Raw genomic sequence first — 18,034 nt, 5'->3', positions numbered from 1 at the left:
TATTAATTGAAGGTTATTAAAAATATCACCAGGATATACCAAATATTGGGCTAATGATATTCACTGCTACCACCAATATGTCTAAAAATAGAAATGTTGACAACTAGCTTAGTTGGCGCCCAAAATTGACTTACTAAAAATAGTAAGTATGAGAAAACTCATATGAAGTTACTCCTGAAAAGGTTATTTTGCTCATTTTAACTGTCAAAGCTCAAATAATCATCTAATGTTGCCATCCCATTGGATCAATTACCTCCAAAGTCTCCTAACCCCAACTCATTAGTCTACGAGAACCCAATTGAATAAGCTAATGGTACACCCTACCAAACAAGATATGAAGGGGGTATTACAATAGGTAAGGCTTACAATGAGATTTTCAAATTATACGAGATAAACACTTGAACCACAAACATGCACAACCTCCTGATTAAAGTAAAGCCTAATGGAATTACATCAACAAAAAATAATTAAGTGAGTTAACACTAGATGATTTCATGAAATAAATAGCTAACTTTCATAGAAATATTACGATACAAAAAATGAACCTTGCTAATACAAAGTTTGGAAAAATACAATATTTTGTCAATTTAATTCTTGAAAATACAAAAATGTGATTATGGTCACACACTATTTTGTTTTTGATTAAGGTTAAGGGGAAAAAAGGGTTCCACCTATACAAAATCAACAAAAAGGTTGAATGTAACAAGTCCCAATAGGCTATAAGATGTAGGGGAGTTGTACAAACAACATAAAAAAGAACAACTATAGCCACGCTACCAAACAAGGCAACTACCCATATAAAAAAAACCAACTTAGGAGGGAGTTGATCTATTACCCACAACACAAGTATGAGAATGGGAAGAGGAGGAAGAAAGACCTTTAGTCCTACAAACAACAATCAAAGTGATGCTCATTACAAGGAGAAGCATGAGGAGAAACCTCCAAGAGGTATGCTCAATCCATGAAGAGGGAGCATCCACATGTGCATGAGAAAACAAGTGGTTTTAGAGAAAAAAGTAGGTTGATTTGCAAGGGGAGGGCAAGAGATTTCATAATAGAGTTTGTGAGTGTTAGAGCTACACCAAAAGAAAGAGACACCTCATCATCTTGAGAGGAGTCATGTGATAGATCAAAAGCATTGATATTTAAGTGTTCATCAATATCATCCTTCCACCATGTAGTAGAGCCTTTACGACGTTAGAAAGGACAATCTACATCCCAGTGATTGATGTAGAAGCATCAACAACATTTGAAGGGGAGGCCCCATAATTTAAGAGGTTGATTCCAAGGCATGTCCCCAACCATCAAAACCACATCTCCATAAAGGGATTTTGAGATGTCAATGTCCACTAGAATGCATGTAAATGTGGAGTGCCCCCTAAATGAAGTAGAATCATCAACTTTGAAGAAGCAACCAACAGATTTATTAATGGCCTCATAACAAGAAGGCTCTTAAAATTGTGGAGGAAGATTAAAAAGGTTAACCAGATTAAACACACATTTAGTGGCTTAGCAAGAGGATTATAGGAGTTTGAACAAGGCTTAATAGAGAGAGTGCTCCCTCAAGCCCAAAACTTGTCCAACATCAAATCTTTATCCTCAAAGGAGGAAAAGGGGAAATGATTTTCAAAAACTTTCGCACATGGGAATAGTTCAATCTTACCCACCACAAGAGGCCTTCATGAGTCCATCACCCATTTGTGAATATCAGGAAGATAAGGCCACATATTGGAGAATCTATGCACCAAACCCTTACATTGTAAATGTCCTCATTTTCCACCACATCTTGGCCACAAACCACCATTGAGGATAATTTGGCACAAAGAAGTGCACAATATCTCTTCCTTAAAGGGTTAGAAACACTTGAACCAACAACCTGATCAAAGTTGCATCCATAAAACTGAGACCAATGGTGTAGCAACATATGTTACAATAAAAAGAACACCCATGATGGATGTGTAATGGTTTAAATTTGGAATTAGGGTTTCAACAAATAAAACTACTAACTAACTAGATTAACCGTACATTGAAAGAAAGGGTTAAATCCAATATCTCTAGCCACAAATTTGATTAGAAAAGGGGCTGAGAATACTGATCAGGTTTACCACTTTTGTGTGGTGGGAGTCTACTTCTTTCTTAGTTGAATTTAGAATGTAATTGTGAAGTTAGGGTAAAATGAGGGATAATTGAGGTAATTTGACAGCAACAGTGAACTACAAATTCCCCACGAAGCCACCAATTATGATCCGTTCCCAAAAGTTCGACCTAATTTTTCAAGACTATGTAGCACATATTCGCCCTGGTCCTTTGAATTTTCCATTATCAAAAGCTTAACCTATTCGTCACTGTTGACACTACTGGAATTCCTAAGTACAACTCTTGCACTTGTTTCCTGAACATAAAAAGAAAGGGAAATATGCTAGGGATAGTGATTTGCCTAAGTCAAGACCGTTTAATGAATTAACCTTGAATGAAATAATGCAAATACTAAAATAAATGTTAAAGAGATATACCTCAGATCTGGAATTGTTGATGATGATGCAATGCTCTTTCAATGTAATCACAAATGTTGAATGTAATGGCATGACAAACACATGGACATGAAAAACCCTAATCACACACACATGCTTGCATGAAGATTGATGTAACTTTGCTCCAAAATACTTGAATGATGAATATGCAGCCTTGAATCTTTGAGAATGCTTGATGATGAATGCTTCATGAATGCACAGATAATATAGATGGAGTCTTATATCTAAAATGAATTGATAGGATGTCTTTATATAAGGTTCCCTAGATAAATTGCCGATTAGGCTAACCTCCAATGATCATGTGTATCCCCAAGGATCAAATGCTATCGGGGAGATATAACACTTGCCTTATTTCAAATTAGGGCCCATTTGAGAGGGACCAGGGCATTTTGGGGCACCCTGGTCCAAACTAGGGCATCCCATGCCTTGGTCCTTCTACAAATAGGACCAAAATAAGTAGCCAAGGGGGAGGGTATTTCATGATAGGACCCACCAAAGGGTGTTCATCACATCAAAGTTGGAGAACAAGTTCAAATTAGACCTAGAGAGGGGATGGGGATATGACATGCTAAAGTGGTAGCACAAACATGAGGTGTACATTGGACTGGTTACAATCTACGATGCTACATTTAGCCCATGCTTTAATGAGAGTATGAGCCTATGCAAATACTCATGGTAAAGTAGATAGATGAGAGAGAGGAGCAATTAGGAGTGAGATCAAAAGGAGACAAGACATCACTAATTTTGAGGAACTGAGCCCCCAATCTTAGGATCTTAACTCACACAATCTTATGAAAGGACACACAAAACAAGACAAAGACAAAAAGGCAAACAAAGACAAACACAGAAAAAATACACAAAACACAAAAAAGTCTCTACGTCATAGTTGAAGAGACCTTGATAATCACAATGTCTCAACCGCTAATATCATTCTTGGAATGCTATCACAAGAACACAAGCGATCACATAAAAAGAGCGAGAGAATGCATCAAATGAAGAACCATGATCCAAAAATAGCAAAGCTATGAGCTCATGGTAAAGAGAAAAGAGAGAGGACAAGGATGCCACAGACTAGCAAGCTATATTATGCTAGGTGATCTATGTTGGGGGAGGAGAGTCAGAATAGTCTAGTTGTGTTTTGCTAGTTCCACTCATCCTATTGCATATGATGCTATCTAGTTTCAAGAACATCTCATATAAGACTTAATTTTGTCTGGTTTCAAGAATGTGTACCCAGCATAAGATAAATATATGCCTGGTTTTAGGAACATCTTGTATAAGACTTTGTTTTGTCTAGTTTCGAGAATGTGTACCCGATATAAGACATATAAATGCCACGTCTAGTTTTGGGCATGAAGCATCTCATATTAGACTTTGTTTTGTTTGGTTTTGAGTCTGAACACCCTATATAAGACATGCACAAATATAGTACAAAGAGGGCAATATGCAATGCCCCCCCTTAAAATGTCAACATAGTCCTATGTTGATGTCTTCAGGAAGCTAGAAACAAGGATACACACCTTCAACACCAGGGAGATATCCTTTTAGGCAAAAATGTTCATAAATCCAAGCTAAAGAGGCATTACTCTTATAAGAAAGGAAAACATAATTGAAAACGAGATATCTTGCAACAAGTATAAAGGGAATCCTTGGAGGAGAAGAGATATTTGCTCAAAAGACATCTACCTCCAAGAGGAGTTTCTTTGAACAAAAATAAAATCATTGACCAAAAGAGAGGAAGGGGAACAAGAATGCATACCTTACCCCTATTGCTAAGTGAAATGGATTTTTTATAAAGGATGACACACTTTTGACCCAAAGTGAAGGGTTTGTTTAAAATAGATATACATTGCCAAATGAAGAAGAGGTTGTAGTCAAGGATACACACATCTTGCATAAGAGACAATCCTTGAGCAAAACAATTTCACACAAATAATGTCATCGTATTGTAAGAAAACACCACTCAACAAAAGAAAAGTGGATCCTTCAAGAGGATAAGAGAAATATCAATGCCCCCCAAGAATAGGGACAATGAGAAGGATTACACAACCTCCAAGGAGAGATTTATTCGTAAGAGATGTACCATTTCAAGCAAGGAATAGGTCCTACCTAAAGAACACACATGTACTCGCATGAAGGATAATTCTATGCAAGAAAGGACATCATGTTATGAAAAATGCAACACAAAAAAAGAGGTAATCTTCAGAGAGAAAGAGAGAATTGAATATATATTGTCTTTGCCCCCAAGCGAGGAGACAAGGAAGAACCATTTTACTGCCCCAAGATGATTGTTATTAAAAAAGCACCACCATTCATGACAAAGAGCCCCCAATTAAGTTAACTACTAGTGTCATAGGGTAAGGAGCAACATGGTAGGGCAAATGAAGTGCTAAGGCACTACCTCTTTACCAAGGAAAAGTGCAAGATCTGTTGTAAGAGCTATGTGAGCTAGATCATATTAGTCTTGAACAAATGTTTTAACTATAATGAAAAAGACAATGTTCATCACCTTCCTTATGTTTATAATTGTAATTAAGTTTAATGAAGGAAAAACCAACATTCTTGTCATACTTCAATCTCCAAAAGATTCTTGTAGCTAATTTCTCTCGATCATTAATAGGGGTGGGTCTTGTCTCTTAAGATGTAGGACAAGGGTCGCTTGAATGAGAAGGATTATCTTCTATTTGATAGTGCCATTATCAACGAGTTCTTATTTTCCAATTTAAAAATCGGGACAATCATTGGCATGATGATCATGGGTTTGATGATATGAGCAAAAATGATTGTTTGAGGAAGAAACACCTTTAGATGGACGATAAATTCTATGCCTTGCAAGATAATCCTTAAACCTTTGCACCTGCACCCTTAGGAGATCATCCATAGGTGAATGATGAGGATGTCCTAGACCTTCTGTACTAGCTTGTGAAGGAGGGTTTATAGAGACTTTGATTCCTTGTTCATCTTTCCCAAGTCCTTGTCCACTATAACCTTGTTTTGAGATTATATTATCACCACTCCTATTAGAAATTTTTAATTGTGAAGAAGAAGGACCATTATCATGAATCTCTTTAAAACTTGTAGTAGAAGGATACATGGAAGGATCAAAGGAAGAGTTAGACGAAGAAGGAATATCCTTTGTAGGGAATTTTGCCTTTTTATCTTCATTATTCATACCCTCTTTGATAGGTTGGGAGGGAAGATCCTGATCATCTAAGGCTTCATCTTTGCTTAATGTTATATGAGGAGATAGATCATGAATAAAATGCATAACATCATCTTCCCTACAAATATTTTGATGACTAAGATAAGCTCTAGGAGGACAAGGAGGATCTAAGGGATTGATAAACCAACATTTTGATCTTGCCCCCATTGCACTAGAGTATGTGTATGAGAAGAGGATGGTGTCATGTTGTTCTTGAATGCTTGCTCTCCATTGGAGAGACATTGATAGGAGTATTGACTCTTTGCTCATTCATATTAGATACCCTAGGAGAGGTACAAGTATTAGTTTTGTTAATGTCATCTCTAGGATTATCATTATCTACAAAAACTTTTATGATCTACACATGTCATGCATGTTCCTAAAATTATCATCATGAAACAACATATAACATGGTTAGAAGATTTGAGATGTGATTTGTAAGTAGGAAATATCTTTGAAACCCTAAAAATGCAATATGCAAGAGTACTATGAATGAAAAGAAGCAATGTAAAATGAAAAAAACCATTATATGACACATGATTGCGATAAATGTAACTAAAAGCAATGTAATCATATGTGAAATAGAAAATAAATCAAATTTAGTAAATTCCATTATAATTGTTTAAACTCATATTTGAAAAAATAAGTGAAAAATTATGCAACCCACAAGTCAAATCTAACAAAATAAATTAGGGTTTTAATGAGATTAACCACTAAATTTATGTTTTTATGATCTATGAGTGCAAAATTTCTTTTTCAAATGTCTACAAATCAGATCTTAGACACAAATTAGAAATGAGCATGCAAGGAGTTGGGTTCACCAAAATGTAATGGTGTAAATTTGGAATTAAGGTTTCAACAAATAAAACCACTAACTAACCAAATTAACCATACATTGAAAGAAGGGGGTAAATCTAATAAATGTAGTCACAATTTGATTAGAAAAGGGGCTGAGAATATTGATCAGATTTACCAATTTCGTGTGGTGGAAGTCTCCTTTCTTAGTTGAATTTGGAATGTAATTGTGAAGTTAAGGTAAAATGAGGGATTATTGAGGCAATTTGATAGCAATAATAAGCTACAAATGTCCCACGGAGCCATCAATTGAGATTTGGGCAAAATAAGATGTTTAGAACTTGTTCCTAGAAGTTCAACGTAATTTTTTGGGACTAGGTAGCATAGATCTACCATAGTCCTTTGAATTTTTCGTCGTCGAAAGCTGAACCTGTTCGTCACTATCGACACTGCCGAAATTCACGAGTATAGCTCTTGCACTTGTTTCTTGCACACATAAAGAAAGGGAAAGATGTTGGGGATATGGGTTTTCCTAAGTCAAATCCCAATTTAGAAATTAACCTTGACTGAAATAATGCAAATACTGAAATAAATGTTAAAAAGATATACCTTAGATCAACAATTGTTGATGATGATGCAATGATATCTGAATGTAATCACAAATTTTGAATGTAATGGCATGACAAACACATGGACATGAAAGACCCTAATCACTCACACATACTTGCATGAAGATTGATGTAACTTTGTTCCACAATGCTTGAATGAAAAATATGCAGCCTTGAATCTCTTAGAATGCTCAATGATAAATGCTTCACAGATGCATAAAAAATGTGGATGGAGTCTTAGATTTGATGTCTTTATATAGGGTTCCCTACTTAAATTATCGATTAGGCCAACCTCCAATGGTCATGTGTAGCCTTGGGGAACAAATGCTATCAGGGAGATATAGCACCTGCTCGGTTTCAAATTGGGGCTCGTTTGTTTGAGAGGGACTAGGGTGTTTTGAGGTGCCCTAGTCCAAACTAGGGCGTCCCCTTCTACAAATAGGACTAAAATAAGTAGCCAGGGGGGGAGTATCCCATGATAGGACCCACCAAAGGGTGTTCATGACATCAAAGTTGGAGAGTAAGGTCAAATCGGACCTAGAGAGGGGATGGGGATAGGCCATGCTAACGCTGGAGCACAAACATGAGGTATAAATTGGACCGATTACAATATACTACACTATAGGATGACACCTTAGTAGTAAAAGAAATAGAACCAAATGAACCATGGAACCATATGAAGCCCATTTTAAAATCCTTGCTATATTCATCAACAATACAAGCCAACACAGAATGTGCAACAAAACATCAACAGATCACACATCGGTAACAACAATAGAACTCATGGCTATACTAGAGACAAGAATCACACTCGTGGAAGATGTCGTAGTAAGCACACACGTGATTGATGATGTAGTAATAGGATGCAGGCCTTCAGTGGATGAAATCCCAATAGTAGAAGAAGCAAGGCCAAATGACGCATCAACATGAGGCACAAAGGAACCATGGATCCCTACTATAGATGGTGAACATATGGAAGTAGGCGTGGGAGTGCCCATTTTAATTAATTGTTTTTGTTTTTTGGTGTATTAACATCAAAGTAAGACACTCTCCATTGTTGACATGGTAGAAAGCAACCTTGTGAGGTTTGAACCTTGGTTGTTGGTTCTACAAGTAAGAAGAAACTGTATGCTCTTTTCTTGCACTTTGTGCGAGCTTGAGAATCAGAAAATTGCTTATAAGTTTGTAATGAAAGCCCTGTAATATCTGTTTCAATTATATAAGAAGCCATAGCCAATCGATCATCAACCTTTGTTTTTGTTTTCCCATTACTGTATAGCCAATGTATAGATAGCAAAAAACAATTGATCGTAAGCTCATTATGATGCTGAAGTCGAATAGGAGATATTTGATATGATATAAAGACAAAATTGTTACAAAAAAGTTTTGAACAACCTTAAAAACTTTCAAATGAAATTTATGATTTAATTTTTATGAGGTGGTTGTCCTGCCTCTATTCAATACAAAATTTCCCAACAAAGCCGTGAGGTACTTAAAAACAAGAAAATAGATAAATTTTTGCCTTGAATTAACAGTTACAGGCATACCAGGTTATCAAAATCCATAAATGATGCCATGTTCTAAAGAACAACATCTGCCATTTAAGACTAGGTGATAATTTAGGGTGAATTTAATCTAATTTGTTTTTAGGAGATATAATTTAAAGTACATCATGATATACTTCGTGATCATGAAAAAAACACAAAGTTTAAACTAAAATTATTTAACATTTTTTTGGCAAAAACCATAAAAAAAATTAGTGTCTACGGCTGATGAATTTTAATATAAATCTTATCTTTGTTCTACAGCTGATTATATCCTTTAAAAATACAAGACTATGGGGTTAATACAAATGAATTTAAATTACAATAAGCCCATACAAGTGTCTTGTAGAGCTTATGACTCGTATATCAGTTAAAAATTATGAGACTATAATTAAAACAGATGAATTTCTTTTATAATAAGCTCATATATGTGTCTCATATAGCCTTATGATTTTTGTGGGCAGACATTTGCATCAATTTTTCATAAACTTGAGAAAATTTGTGTCAGGATGCAAGCCATCCTTCCAGCAATAGGCACGCACTATAAGAAGAAAGAAGAGAACTATTATACACTCACTTTTTTTCTACAAGTTTAAACAAATTTGGTTTTCCAGTCCAGACGATTATCTTTCAATATGAAATCAGTATTAATATTCATGACCTCATAGAATCTGTCTGCTACAGTGCTTATCACCGTCAAACCTATATTGTTGCACCCTCAACTCCATAAAGATTATTCATACTGATATATCTGATGACACTATCATGAATCAAATATTTTACAGAATAGCCTCTCGACAGAAGTTGCCTGCAATAGGAGTTGAGAGACCGGTAAGTCCTTTCATTGATAAAAGATAAAATCAATCATTAACCAGGTTCTTACAACAGTCAGTTTCAAAGAAAAAAATGGCTTTGAAGCTTAATTCAACAAGCAAAAGAAAAGAAACACAAACCTTTCTCAGTTGATAATTAAAGAAAAAGGTTCAAACGTAAAATAGATGGTCTAATTTGCAGACTAACACATTTTTTACCAACAATATTTTTAAGATACAATCGCCTAACAGCTTTATTCAATAGGTCTAATTAATTATTAACTTTCATTGGGCTTTGTGGCCTAGCAGATCCACTAAGCTATATTTCCCGTTTCTAGTAAAATGAAACATGAAGCAAGCTTGAAGCCGCCTACATTTCCTTTGGCTTGATAAATGTCAGGTGGAGTTATGGCTCATGTTATTCTTGACTTTTGTCTCAGGGATTTCCAGGGCAGTGATTGGTTCTGTAACTAGTTATAAAGGTTTTGAAAAAGAATCTAAAGTCACAGTCTTTATATAAAAGGATGCACTATGTGCGCTGTGAATAAGATAATGATTTGTTTTGAGATTTTCATAATATTAGATGCATAAAATTGTCAAGTGAGGAAATGTGGTGACAGTAAAAGAGTGCTAGTTCTTTCCTTTTTGTTCCTTTAAATATAGATAAAGAAAAGTTACTGATATTTATCATCCTAATCTGAGTTAGGATTTGACCGCATCAAAGCCTCCCTTCTTATAAAGGTAAAAATTCACTCTGCAATGAGAGAAAAATCCATGACTGCAACTGTCAAATGTTTATTGGGGAGAATACCATATTAAATCAGCATCCTGATCTAGGATTTGGCCTTAAGAAATGAGTCCATTTTGATGTTTCACCTAGATCCTTCTGAATGAACTACAATGTTTTTTCCCAAACCTTTTTTTCTTTTCAAAAGAAGACAATATATATTGTTTAAACAGAGAAAATTAGATAGGAAATGTACTAATAAAAATGAAAAATCCCAAACAGGAGGAGAAATATTAGAATTTCGCTGGAGCATTACCAAGGATACTTATCAGAGAGTATAGCAGATGCGTCGATTAAAAAAATCCAAACTATCAAAATTTGTTTGCAGCATGTTGTTGTAGCCTCAGTAGTTGTATCAGGATAACATAGGAAATTAAGATATAACATAGAATTCTGGAGCAACAAACAGTATGCATAATTAAATTAGGGTAAGGGCTACTTCCCTCAGGAAGTTTGCTGAGTTGTGAATCCAAGAAGTTAAGACTTGAAGAGAGTCTTTGACTGGGTTCCTGCGAGATTAGCTTCAGTGGAGGTTTCAACTTCTGTAGCAAGTTGCTTAGCTGGGGGAGCTACTTTGGTATGGTCCTCTAGAATCTGCCACTCATAGGGGTTATTCTGAGGCGGCCAAGATGGATATGGCAATTGTGGCACTGGAGGACCCAATTTTGTGGTGGAATTGCCATGGACTGATTTCTTTGACTTCCACTCTAGCCATTTGATTGCTATCTTAAGGTTCTAGTTCTTAGCTGCTGAGAGGAACTTATCTACTTATAGCTTCATCCATTCTCTTCAGAGGAAAAAACTTACCTCTAGGAGAGCAAATAAGCTTGTGGCTATACATAGTACAAACAGAGTATAACAACACAGTGGGATGTAAAGCTAGAGGAGCCAACACAGATTGATGAGGATGCTACAGTCACAGAGGAAGGGCTGGTTGGTATTAGTTTGGCAAAGCTTGACCATGTGGAGTCTAACAATTCTAATGATGAGGAGTTTGGCGATGATTAGAGGCCTCACTTCTCTCCATCTTGTTATTTTGACATCATATGATCATTGTACTCATTGTAATCATCATTATGAAATTGTGATGGCCCAATCTAAACGATCAAAACATGATAACATAATAAATAATAATACAATTAAAATAAACATATATATATAACCAAATAAATGAATAGGATGAACTAAATAAAATCTTCATAATAATAATAAACAAGATTTAATATAAAATTTATATTTATTAAATATTAATATTAATTTCATATTTATCAAATATCAGTGGCTATCTGCATAAAGAATTGGATAGCAATGAAAGGGAGTAATAAAGGCAAACACATATGGAACCTACACGAAGACTTATAGCCAGCCACGTAAGCAATAACCTGGCAGAATCCAAAAGTAAATTAGGCCACATGTAGATGGAAATAAATAAGGACGGGTCAAAGAATAAAATGACATGACACTGCATCAATGCATAGGACAGCTATACAACCTTTGTCGAAGAACTTAGCAAATTGTTAATTAAAAATGAGCAGAAAAATGAAATAAATGAACAAGAACACACAAAGACAAGAACGCAGAAATTTTATAGTGGTTCATCAAATGACTACATCCACTTTAACCGCAGGGAATAACTTCATTAATCAATCTCCAATCTACACACAGTACATAGACTGCACACATATATTTATACATTCATATTCAGGTATGAATCAAATAGTTTGGGGAAGGCAAACAGTCATGTGACCATTGGGCTTCATGTACCCAACAATCTCCCTCGTGAAGTCCAACCGACATAGCCATGCACTATGACATTCCTTGCTTCCATTCTAAACCTACACTGCCCCCAATCTGCAAGATTTTAACTTCGCCAACTCTTGTTCACAAACACTGCGAATTAATCTTCTCCATACCAAATTGGAGATATAAACAGCTTCTCTTGTTGGAGGCACAAACTTACCCATTTTTCCCATAACCAGGAATAATGTCATCTCCTTGTCCTGCAACCGAAACAACCAGCACTTGTTTCAATTCATCTACTGGCAATAATGGATCTTGAGCATGTGTCATCTGTTTAGTAAGCGTGTAAGCCTCTTCTTCATAGACAGTAAGAGCTATTCCAAGAGCCAAACTCTTTCGTTTCAGCTGACCCAACATAAACTCTATTCTCTCTTCATCGTAATCAATTCCAATTGATCTGAGAATACCTTTGATGTCGTCTGCAGAGGATGAGGAATTTCCGCCCGACACAGCTAGCAATACAACCGCGACAACCTTAGTACAATTCGAAACAGGACCCAACTCTATCAGCAAAACAAAATTGATGTATGAGAGCGCTACCTTGTCAACTTTCTCACTAGTGAAGAGTGAGAAGACACCTTGCACCTCCACAGTTTTGGGCTTGTCCTCCATCTATGTCTGTTTCAGTTCGGTTTTCATTGTTGTGTGAAAGGAAAGCGAAGAGCGATCGTAAGCAATGAGGGGCACAGTAGTCAATCGTCTCATGGCAGCAGGGTTACTATCCTCGAGACCTCTCCAAAAATTCCATGGCGCTGCCTGGGCTTTGGCTACCAAATGGTATGAAGCCACAACGACATTAGCTAATGAGGAACCAGAATTGCTGTCGTTTCCAAGGGAGGGTCCAAGAGTTTTGGGTTGAGGACTCACTTCCGGGTACTTATCCTCGAGTTGCTGATGGAAGTAGGCCAATCCCTCCTCCACACTTGCTACGCCCACCTCCCTCATCTCTTTCACATGCTGGTCTGACCCCTGCACCTGCGGACCCACCCACCATTCGACCGATGGTGAGCGCCCAACTCTCTCAAAACTAACATTCGGATTATCACTTCGACCATTTGGAGAACTCTCAATACCCACATTGAGCCTTCTGCTTCTTTGACTATTCAGAGAACTCAATCTGTGCAAACTGGGCAAGTCATTATTGGATGGAGAGACACAGGCATGAGATGAAGAAATGGTGGGAAGCATGTATCTTGAGGTCACTTCCCGACTTCTGACCTTTCTTAACGACGGTTCTTCGTCTCCTTTGTTCCCCAATGAACTCTCTATCAATGAATCTATAATTGATTCCTCTAACACCGTAGACGCAGTAGTTGCAAACAGCAACAAGAAATTGGGAGGAAATGTACGAGTCTTCCCCACATTGGGCAGATCATTGACTTGTCTGGTAGTTGTAAACCGGTACAAGGCCCTTGCTACTCATTGTGTAGCATGTGGATGCCAATCACACGCAACATCTTGTGAAGCGTTGCCTTGCCAATCCCTGTGTACACGCTCTGGCTCCCACTCCTCCAATTTAGCATCTGCTTTGACATGCTCTCTAAATCGGCTCCCTATGCCGTGCCACTCCCGTTTAGATTTTCCAGCAAGGTATTCCGGTTCCTTATTTCCTTTGATAGAAACATTCTCACTATCATCGCCAAACCTCCTAGGGCCATAACTTTGCCCTTCCTTGACAGCATTCCAGATTGCATCCTCCTCCGCAGCATTCCAGACTGCATCCTCCTCTTCTTGGGAGGCAAACTTGACAACTGATTCAACAACAAATTTTTGAGGATGTCCAAACACCTCTGGAACCATAGCGACCGTGAGATTCTTACCTTCTTGCTTCTCGTGGAAGTCAAAGAGAAAATTATTTGCATTTGCTTCTAGTTCACTCACCTCAGTGTCCTCTTCTTCAACCAAATTTTCCTCATTTTTCCAGCCATCCCACCAATGTACGTGATGTTTTGTTTTAACTTTTGCTTGAACAATTTTACTCTCCACCGAGTCTAAATTTGCAAGAAATTCTTTGATGACTGAATCAGTGTCTTCATCTTTTAGTTGCCATCCAGCCTTCTTGAAAGACCAACAATTTCTTTTGATGTGGCCTCGCTTGGCACAATACCAGCAACTAGTTTTTCTAGCTTCGAACTTCTGCTTCTTTTTGAGAATTTTCAATCCTCTATCTATCTACCTTTCCATCTCTGCTCAATCTAACTTCACCTAAGCTCTGATACCAATTGTTAATTAAAAATGAGCAAAAAAATGAAATAAATGAACAAGAACACACAAAGACAAGAACATAGAAATTTTATAGTGGTTCGTCAAATGACTACATCCACTTTAACCCTAGGGAATAACTTCATTAATCAATCTCCAATCTACACACAGTACGTAGACTGCACACATATATTTATTCATTCATATTCAGGTATGAATCGAAGAGTTTGGGGAAGGCAAACAGTCATGTGACCATTGGGCTTCATGTACCCAACAAGGAGAGGCCTTATGCCAGCAACGACCCCTATAATACTTGGACAACATCTCTATCCAAAAAGAGAAATGATTAATATTAAGGAAGCAACAACAATGGATTACTAATAGCATACAGACACTTAGGATGGTGATTGCAATTGACTTAGTGATCACAGTATGTAGGTTTAAATATCAAAGGCAACGATAAATAATAAAGGATCTTATAATTGCAGTGTAACAAACTAATGGTTAATAAAAATAAGAAGACAGCGATTAAGGAAAGGGTGTGATTAAGAGAGACGATTATATAGAGACAAGAGACGTGTCTCTTTAGACACTGTTCCTCATCATATAATAAGATGATTCAAATGAGGGTAAGGCTATCAGTATCGGACTTAGATGTCTGCATATACGGAAGAGTTAACACAGAAATAACAATCAATAGGAACGACAAGAGGAATATAATAGGACATTAGAAATGAGAAGGGCACGCATTACTGTTGATGGACACGATTAAATTCCAAGATATAACAGCTGTATTAGTATTAGTCATTCATTGAGAGTGTTCGACAGAGACAAATCACCTTGGAGAATTCATAGAACCTCAATTGTAAAAGGACAGAGAACAGGGCCGTCTTTTATTGGTGACTTACTGAATCAGTAATTGACTTCTTAATAAGTTATCGGACCATTCATTTAGAACATAAACCGTTATTAATAGGGAGAACAGTGAGTAGTGGTGATGATGTAATTATAAACCATGAAAGTGGGTCTCAGGAGAATAATGGAATAGTCTCAGATCTCATCTACGACAACTTCACCACGCTAAGATCACTATCTCTGTTGAATACCCAAATTATTATATCAAATATAGAAGCACCCTGTGGTTATTCAAGGATATCGACATAACAGACACATCATAGAATTACCAAGCATTATCAGACCAGCAGGATAGCAAATATATTACGATCATATCCTTGATCTGACAAATACATCAGAATTAACGTGGAGGAGAAAAATGATTAGATCAAGCAATAGCTGACAATTCAAATATATATAAGAGAGAAGAGATTTCTGAGTATATGGTAGCCAATATATAAATATATCATAGAAGAGATTTTGTAAGTAAAAAAATAAGAGAGTGAGTATATAGAATAAAATGAAGATTTTCAAGAGCAGTCTTGAAGATCTGTAGTGAAAGGAAGAAGATGAATTTGATCATTTACACCTAGAAAGAAAGAATATGTATTAAGTGGACTATTGGAAGATCTATCAATAATTTTGGGAGTGGACTTTTGAAGCATTTATAGAAGGTTTCTAAAGAAGAATGCTTGCAGATTGGAGCATAGCAGATTTCATCATTGCATAAGTTCATTTGTCAAATTAGGAGGATTAAATTCCAGCAAATCCCAAATGGGGACATTACAGTGGTATTAGAACATAATCCTGCCAACCTGTGGAATAAATAACACTCTAAAGATCAACCATGAGACCTAACCAAAAATTTATGTTGCCATGATTGGCATAACTGATGCAAATAAAGAATGATGACTGAACCGGTAAAGGACTATTTGTGATGAAGAGATTGAGATTGCATGATTGGATGACTTTGATCAGTTATTTGTGTTGTCATTGATGGCAACTGATGTTTACTATGTTATATTTTGTCATTTTAGTCTTTTTGGTCTACTGGAAAGACCTTACCGGTAAAGAAACATGAAACTGGGAATTAGAACCTTAACCGGTAAACAAGGAAATGTTTTGATTAGATCTGGTGATTGGTGATGATTAAAGTGTTGCGGTTTGGAATGTGAGTTTGTATCATTGTAATATGTATCTGACTAGAACCGCATCATGTTTTGGTTACCGGAAGTCATGTTTATGATTTCTGTTGTATTTTTGCTAGGGTTTAAGGACCGGTAAAGAATTCTCTTAACTGGTAATGATTTTGAGTTTGGCGGTGGATCACATTATGTTTATAAGTTGGTGATGACGTGTTGAAACCGTGTGAAGTGTTTGAATGATGTTTTGGCGTGATCAAGAGCGAATTTCTTGGGAATGTGTGCAAAGTGCTTAGCGGAATGAGCTAAGGGTTTGAAAGAGTATCAGATCGAGGTGCGATGATCATTCAATGACTGTAATTGATTTGTAATTGATTGTTATGATCCATTTGATGATCTGTAATGAGCTGTAAAGATCTGTGATGATCTATGTTGTGATGATCTGTAATGAGTTGTAAAGATCTGTGACTCATTACCCTGCCTAAATCGTTTGTTCCTAAGGTGTTTTCTATTGAAGTAGGTACTGCTACAGGACCCTTGAACTATCTAGGATTCTTTGAAATTTATTTTGTGTTGGTGTTTGTTTTATCATCTACCAAACATTAGAATAAGATACCCGAAGGTATTCTATCCTCTCCTGAAAAATCACTACTGATTCAAGGTCTATATGTGCGAACAAGCGACTTTAGTGGGATAGCTACTCGGGTAGTGTTTTGCTGAAAATCTCAAGGGGGACTTACGTTAACAAATGTCTTTTAAGCCTCTGGACTTAGACGGATTTTGCAATTTTAGGCTCTCTTTTCTTTTTTCTTTTTTTGGATTTTCAGGGATTTAGACTTTGAAAAAAAAGAGGGAAAAAGGGATAGGGTTTTAGAAGGCTGATCTAATCCTACGAATTCCGGAGACGATATCAACTGGGTGTTCTCAGGAAACCACACTTTGCTTCGCCACACTAAGGACAACTACACAAAGCGGGTGCAATCTTCAACGGGTTGTGCTTATGATTGAAATGTTGGCAGGCACAGAGGATAGGCTTAGACTAACTTTCCACAGTGAAATGGAAATCATCCATTCACCAAAAGTATGAGCAGAGATACACCGTCAATTAACACTTATCAAATCCTTCATTCAATTCTAACAACATGAAAGCAAATCTAAATTAATTTTAACTAAAGTGTTGAGGAAATTGAAACCATGCTAATCATTCAAACAACAGAGATTGCAAAGCCTTAAGAGAAAGCGCACATGCAATATATTATTTGGAAATGACCTTCACGCAACAATATGTCAAAAAGCTCACACTCTCCAAACGAGAGGAGGTAGCCTTATATAGTTTTTCAAAAATCAATGAACGACTAAGATCAAACAGTGATCAAGGGCCCAGATTGAAAGCTACAAACCCTAATTAGGGTTTCCCAAAACTCTATTAGTTTGAAAGAATGAGAAAGTGACATGTGGCACAACTGCTATTGTGATTGAGGTGAATGTTCAGTTTCCCCTTTTGCAGATTCAATGTATCTGGACACGATGAGCCTGACCTCCTCCATAGTGACACTTGGCAAGTTGCTAATCTGGAAGTCAATGATGTCCACATCATCTGTACATGTGGTGAGGATGCCTTCCCACTCAACTGCTTGGGCAAGAAAGTTCTCGTCAATGAAGAGAAAACTTGCAATCCTTGAAAGATCGCCCTTATCAATCATCCCCTAGTCCTTGA

At 36.7% G+C, this 18,034-nt stretch overlaps 1 protein-coding gene across 1 annotated transcript in view; it reads right to left on the bottom strand.

Annotated features, from left to right (window-relative positions):
- Window positions 1–9,071: 9,071 nt before the first annotated feature.
- LOC131038844 (uncharacterized) overlaps window positions 9,072–18,034 on the bottom strand; it is a 210,206-nt gene continuing 201,243 nt past the window's right edge. The window contains exon 5 of the mRNA XM_059211237.1: window positions 9,072–9,488. The gene's annotated coding sequence lies outside the window, so the exon portion shown is untranslated. The remainder of the gene's footprint in view (window positions 9,489–18,034) is intronic.

The sequence above is a fragment of the Cryptomeria japonica genome, chromosome 9 (genome assembly GCF_030272615.1).
Source record: "Cryptomeria japonica chromosome 9, Sugi_1.0, whole genome shotgun sequence".
Lineage (NCBI taxonomy): Eukaryota > Viridiplantae > Streptophyta > Pinopsida > Cupressales > Cupressaceae > Cryptomeria > Cryptomeria japonica.
The sequence above is the reverse complement of the archived record's forward strand: the minus strand, read 5'-3'. Positions and strand labels throughout refer to the sequence as shown.